The sequence below is a fragment of the Empidonax traillii genome, unplaced genomic scaffold (genome assembly GCF_003031625.1).
Source record: "Empidonax traillii isolate 1590-97213 ecotype Southwest subspecies unplaced genomic scaffold, ASM303162v1 scaffold1442:size118219, whole genome shotgun sequence".
In the NCBI taxonomy this organism is placed as follows: Eukaryota; Metazoa; Chordata; class Aves; order Passeriformes; family Tyrannidae; genus Empidonax; species Empidonax traillii.
The window spans coordinates 105,864-112,797 of record NW_020956635.1 but is presented as its reverse complement, the minus strand read 5'-3'; positions in this window follow the sequence as shown (position 1 = coordinate 112,797).

Sequence of the window (6,934 nt, the reverse complement as noted above, 5' to 3'; positions counted from 1 at the left end):
TTTTTCCCTGCAGGTGGCCCTTCATTTCCCGGGATCTGCAGCAGGGATCTGCCCTTGCATGAGCCCTGCAAAGACAGGCCCGAGGTGTGAAGTGCTGCAATCCCAGTGGGAACTGGTCCTGCTGGGGTGAGCTTGGCTTGTTCAGAGCTCCCAAAGTGCCTTGGGAAATCCACTCCTGCTCCATGGAAGCCTTTGGGATCCAGGTGCCAAAAAACCTTTTAACATCCCTGGATTTATCCAGGATATGATGTGAAACATCCCACCCCAGTACGGGTCGTGTTTGCCTTGTTTTATTAAATTATCCCTCGTTAAACTCTTCTCAGTCAGCTTTTATCCCTTTTTATCCCCTTTTATCCCCTCTTAGAACAAACTTTGTGCTTTCCAAGGTTAGTTCCAAGTTCTCTCCCAAGGTTTATTGCCACTCCTTGCAGCTCCAAGGATCTATGGAGGGTCTGGTTTTCACACCCCTTTCCCCACAGGGGGATCTTTATCCAACAAAACAAACAAACAAACGAACAGGAAACCAAACCCCGGTGGGCAAGGAGGGAAGGGAAGGCAGAATATGGATTTATCCCTCCCATCTCCTCAGGATTTCCAGACTGCTGGTGGTAGCAAACGGTCCCAGAGGGACTCTCATTTTTCCAGGGGCTGCGTGGGATCCGCGGCTGCTTCTGGTTGTTGTGTCCCAACGAAGGGCACACCCCAAGCACGTGTGGCCTCTCCCCCTCAGGCAGTTTTCCCTTCTCCACGCTCATCCCGGTGCTGCTGGCCCCGGGGCAGGAGGATTTATTGCAGCTCCTGCTTTTGCCTCCTGACATCTGGGTTAACTCTGCCCTGGGAGCAGCAGGAAGCTCATCCCGCTCCTGGATGGAGCTCGGGGGCCGGGGCTGAGCGTTTTCCCACATTGTCCATGTCCACGTCCTGGCAGGAGGGACGTTCTGCTCCTCCTCCGAGGACCCCCAGCACGCTGAGGTTGTGCTTTACCCATCAGCCATTCCCTGGATTTACCTGCCACCCCCGGGCTGGGATCCCTTCCAGGAGGGAAGGGGATATCCGTGTGGTGCTGCTCCAGGAGCGCAGATGGACGGAGCAGATCCAGCTCCGGGGGGTTCTCTGGGAGCTGCTGGAGCTGCTGGGCCAAACCCTGGGTCAGCACCTCCTCAGGGATCTCCTGGGATCATGGAATGGCACCTTCTCAGGGATCTCCTGGGAATGGTTTGGGTGGGAAGGGACACTAAAAACCATCTCATTCCAGTGGGCAGGGACACCTTCCACTGTCCCAGCCTGGCCTGGGACACTTCCAGGGATGGGGCAGCCACAGCTTCTCTGGGAAATCCATTCCAGCCCCTCCTCACCCTCCCAGGTGGAGGAATTCCTTCCCAAATCCCACCCATCCCTGCCCTCCCTCAGCTCAGACAGGCCACATTTGATGTTGCTTACGGTGCAGGCACAAAGGAGTTCCCACGGGATTGGGAAGCAAAGCCAAAGGTTCCCAGTGGGAACCCCGGGAAAAGCAGCTCCGAGGAACTGCCCCCAGTGCTGTTGGTTTATTGGTTTGGAAGATTGGAGCCCTTTGCTGGAGATTTTGGAGGCATCTTTAAAGGTTCCCCCGAGTCCTGCCTGGGGGAATTCTGTCATTTTTCCAGGTTTCTCCTCCGGCTGCATCTCAGGGAGGGAGGTTTTCCCCTTCCCCTGTTCCCGGTGCCTGCAGGGATAATTGGCCCTAAACTGATCTGAACGATTTCCTGTAAGTGCCTCGGGAATAAATGTGGCAGATCAATGGATGGCACTGGAAATCCTGCTGCCCTAAGCAGGACTGGGAGGAGGGATTTATCCAATTTGTAATTCCTCCCACTCAGCCCAATTAATCCTGGTTTGAGTGGGGATCCCTGACTTTCTGTGATTGAATAAGTGGGATTAACTCAAGGTTTTCATACGTGGGGGGTGCAGGTGCTGCTGTTGCCTCTCCATCCCCATCCCACAGGGGCCGGTGGGAAAAAGGGGCTGGATTTGGGATTTGGGGATGTCACCTGCACACCAGGAGCTTTGTGCTTCCTGCCTCCTCACCCTCCAAACAGAGGTAAAATCCAGGAAAAAGCCTCCTCTATGTCGAGCCTGGATCCAGCTCTGCAGCAGCGAAGCATTTTGTGGCACTTCCATTCAATCCCCCCCAAAACAGCTCCCAGACCCTCCCCCAAATCCCATCTCCCCCAAATCCCATCTCCCCCAAATCCCATCTCCCCCAAATCCCATCTCCTTTTGGCTTTTCCTTGGGCTGCTTTTTTCTCACAATCCCACGGGGGCACTTAAGGGGTTTTCCCACCCCCCTGACTGGAGTTCCAGGGCCTGACAGGTGCTGAGCTTTCCCAGGGATGTCCCCTGCGCCCTCCAAGTTCCCACTTGGAAACCAGAGATGGATTTTGAGTGGCAAAAAAACCTCCTGAGGCTCCCGAGCAGCTCGAACACAAACCCTTCCCAAAGGGGAAATTCCTTCATGGAACTGCACCAGGGAGAGGAGCTGGGGAAAGATCCCCCCTGGAAAGTAAATCCCGCTGCATTTGCTGCCTTCAGACCCTTCCCTGTTGCCTCCAAAGCTGCTCCCACGGAGCTCAGAGCTGGAGATTTCTCAGCTCTTGGATGCAGCTCCCTCCTGTTCCCTCTTCCAGGGGCTGTTTCCCAACGATTCCTTGTCCCCCCTTCTCCCCAGCCCTGTGGATGGTGTTCACCTTTCCTCCCTTGATCCCATATTGATCCCTGGGAAAGGCTGGGAGGAACAGGGAGCTGGGGTGGGGAAAGGGGTGGTGGCAGCAGGGATGAGCCCATGGAAGGGATCAGTGTGGAGGAAAGGGCCCCCCATCCATCAGGAAAGGGAGCCACGAGCCTGAAAATAGGGATAATGGCTCCCTCTCATCCTCTGGGATGAGTCAGAGGGGCCTGGGACAGATCCCCCAAGCCAGAGGAAAACCTCAGGGGTCGTTTTTCAGGCTTTTGTGGCCGTGGCAGAAACACAAAACCCTGTGAAAGTTGCTGTGGTTTGGGCTTTGTTTGGAGCACAAGACTTGGAGCAGATTCCCGCCGGGATCGACGCTGCCCTGCCAGGAGTCAGACCCCAAAACTCCCCTCTCTATTTATTCACTGCAAACCCTTTGAATGCTTCTATTTTTGGGGCCTTTCATCCAGCCCAAGAGCAAAACTGAGTCACCTGATGGACAAAATATTTTCTTGATAAGACACTTTTTTCCCCTTGTTTTGCTCCCCAAGCCAGTCTGTCCCAGCCAGCTGCTGGTCCTCACGGAAATATTTGCTCTCCACAGCTGTTTCTCACTAGGACATTCCTCAGAGGTGGATTATTTGTCATTCCCCTGCTTAATAATAATAATCCTTTAATGCATTTTTGTCCCCCGACGAAGGCCCGAAAGGCTCCCTCGTGTTTTCACGCCTCTCCTCACACACAGACGGGCTTGGGGCTCTCCCCCCACCACCTAAGCCCTAAATGAAACCCTAATCCCAAACCCTAAAAGCCAGCACCGAGCCTGAAGGTTTGTAGGGGGGGCTCAGGAGTGTTTTTACCCCCCTGGCTCTCACCAAATAGATGGGAAAAGGAAGGGGGACGGGAACTCTTCCGGCATTCCCGTGGCCTCGAAGGGGGGATCCCCCACTTCCCACCCCTCCTGCCTGGGAATCTTGTGAAAATGTTGGCTTTTAAGGCTGTGCTGGATCAGAGGCTCTTCCCAAGCAGGGAGGGGGCTGTGGGTCCCTGGGAACACACTCCATGGGCAGGGGGACAGATGTTCTGTGCCCTCAGCCAGATGTGCTGCACGGCGCTCCTGCCTCCCCCCTCAGCTCCAGGGTTTGCTGGGAGCACCCCTGGGAACATCCCGAGTGTCCCTGGGGGACAAAGTCACCCTTTCAGTGGGTTCTGGGGTCTCTGGTGAGGAGGGACCACCCTGCAGCGGTCCCTCCTCATCCTCACACCCTGGGGGGGATCCAAGCCCAGGGCCAGCTCCTGGCAGCAGAAATGGGGAATTTCATCCCTTCTTCTTGTTTTTTCCTGCTGTTCCCAGCTGAGGTTCCATCCAGGATGAGGGTTTATCCCATGCCTTGGCACAGGGACGCACCTACAGCTGCCATCAGCCCCCGGCCTGCCACGACTGCGGCCCCGTGTCCTGATGTCCTGGCCAAAACGCTCCTTGGCAGCAGAGCTGGAGCATCTCCCCAGCCATCCCTGCCAGCCAGAGCTTTGCTCAGCCCCAGCTGCCATTCCAGTGGCCACTGGAACACAGGGAGGAGCCTGGCAGGGGCACGGGAGGGAGTGGGAATGGCAGGATTCCTCAGCTGTGCCTCTTCCCAGCCAGCACTTCAGAGCCAAAATGTGGTGGTTTCCCTGCAATTCCCAGGTCAGCAGCTCTGCCAGGATGCAGGACCAGGAGCTGGGCAGGGATTCCGAAGCCCCACCTTGAGTTCTTGCTGGGCTAAACATGTGGGAGCCATTCCCATGTATTGGGGTGATGCAAATCCATGAGTTAGAGACTTTGGGATGTGGCTGGTGGTGAGGGAGGTCTGGGAATCACAGCAGCACCGTGGGGGGAGGAGGTTGAAATCACCCCTGCCATGAAAACCTTCCAAGGAGGGGTCAAAGCCCCGACATCGAGGCTGTGGGAGTCGGAGGCCACGTGTGAATTGGCGCCAAAATTCGGGCAACTCGGGAAATTAAAAAGCACTTTCTCCTGCTCTTGTTTATCCAAAGGCTCCCAGCCTCGGCTGGCTTGGCGTTCCAGAGGCATTGGTGTTTGGAGCAAGCTCGGGTTTTGATTTGCTCCTCATGACTCCCTGTCCCGATGGGAAAGGAGGGGCTGCTTTGGGAACCCCGGGAGGTGACGGAGCCAGACACAACACTGCTCCTGCCTGCAGGAGAGATGCTCCCCAGGCTGTTTGATTCCTTCTCCTGAAGAGTGATTATCCTTCCCATGAAAACCTCCTTATTTTAGGGGACTTCAAAGGAGCTGCAGGTTCCTCTGGGAACAAAGTGCCGGTGTCGGGGTCAGGGCTGGGCTGAAAGTGCCGGCACTGCGGGTGCTGCCCCTCTGCCCCATCCCCCAGCCCCTGGGCCTCTTCAAAGCTCTCATTCCTAGAAAAAGATGCTTTCCAGGCACTGATCCCACGATGCAGGGCTCCATCTCCAACCGGGATGAGACTGGGAGTGCCCCAAACCCACCTTGCCGGGAGCGACGGAGGCGCTGCCCACGCAGGGACCTGCCACGTGTCCCACTCCTCTGCTGCTCAGGGGTCTGGGAAGCACAGAAATTCCCAGCTTTCCAGCTGGGAATTCTCTCATCCCGAGCAAATGCTGCTTCTCCTCCTGAGGAAGGGGCAGTGTTACCAGAGCTGGGTTTGGACAAGGCTCGGGATCAGAGCTCGGCTGCACCGCTGCTCCTCTTCCCTCCCCTGCCCCTGCTCTGAGCCTCCAACTGCGCTAAGAAATAACATTTCCCGACAGCCAAGGAACACTGTCCTGGCCAGGGAATGCTTTCTGTTCTCCCTGGCAGAGCACTGACCCTGGGCTGCCTGTGCAAGGGCTGGGGGGCACTTTGGGACTCGTTGCTGCAATCAGGAGGTGCCTCCCGGGTGCTGAGGGGACCATGGGACGGGCTGAGATGGGGCTCGAGGGCACTGGAGAGACATCGGGGGGGTCATCTGGGTTTAACCACCCCAGGGAGCTCTCTGGGTTCCCAGGGTGGTCCCAGGATTGCCCAGGTTTGATCTGCTTGGCAAAGCCACTGGACCCCCAGTGGGCTGTAACGAGTTCCCATTTCACCCCTCACATCCATGGCTTGGGAAGCACAGGAAAGCAGAACACAGGGAATGGCTTCCCACTGCCAGAGGGCAGGGTCAGGTGGGATATTGGGTAGGGATTCTTCCCTGGGAGGATGGGGAGGGGCTGGGATGGATTTCCCAGGGAAGCTGCGGCTGCTCCGTCCCTGGAAGTGTCCAAGGCCAAGTTGGAGCAAACTGGGATAGTAGAAGGTGTCCCTGGGTGATCTTCAAGGTCCTTCCAACCCAAACCATCCCTGGATTGCATGAAAAGCTGTGCAAGGGCCAGGCAAAGGGAGACAGCTGGGGCTGGAGCCCCCAGGGCTGCTCCACTCCTGGAAGGGGGTGGGTTGAGCTGCCAAGAGGCAGAAGGAAACTCTCCCAAGGGCCGAGCTGTGTTTACCTGCCGGCTCTGATCTTATCTGCCCGGCATCTGCCGGGGGTCAGGGGTTATCTCAGCTCCGCGGGAGATGAAAGCCCCGCAGGGGGGACCCTCAGCCCGCTGTTTTGGAAAAGCCCTTTGTCCGGGGGGAACTGTAGCCAGGGACAGCCAGGGAGGGACGGGGTGGGAAGGAGAGCTGAGATGGGGGTAATTTGGTAACCTGGTAACCCAATCTTCCCTCTTTTCATCGGGACAAAAGGGTGATTACAGCCGGGATTGCAGCAGGGAGGTGTGGAAAGGCCGGTGACACACCCTGGCTCCCTTTCCCCATCCTCCCGAGTCTCCCTTGGGGTCCCAAACCCCTCAGCTCCGCCTGCAGATGCCAGGGGTGTCTGTGGATGGCGGGGGATGGAAGGAGGGCTCCCCTGGGTTCGAGCTGATGCTCTGCAGCTCCAACCCACGGGTTCCTCTAGGCCAAAGCTGTCGGTCTCTGCACCAGCCCCCACACCCAGAGCTTGTGTCCATCCCCGGAGCCCAGAACCGAGCGCTCGCTGATTTCCTGACATCCCTTTTTGTCCCGGGTCAGCATTTTCCCTCTCCACGGTCACTGCATCCCCCCAGCACCGCAGCCCGGGCTGGTTCCAGCAGGAATGGGGGTCTGGGGGAGCTGGGGACGGGCAGGGAATCTGGGCAGAAGAGCCCAGGCCCTGGTTAAGGGTTTCTGGCACCCTTAACGATGCC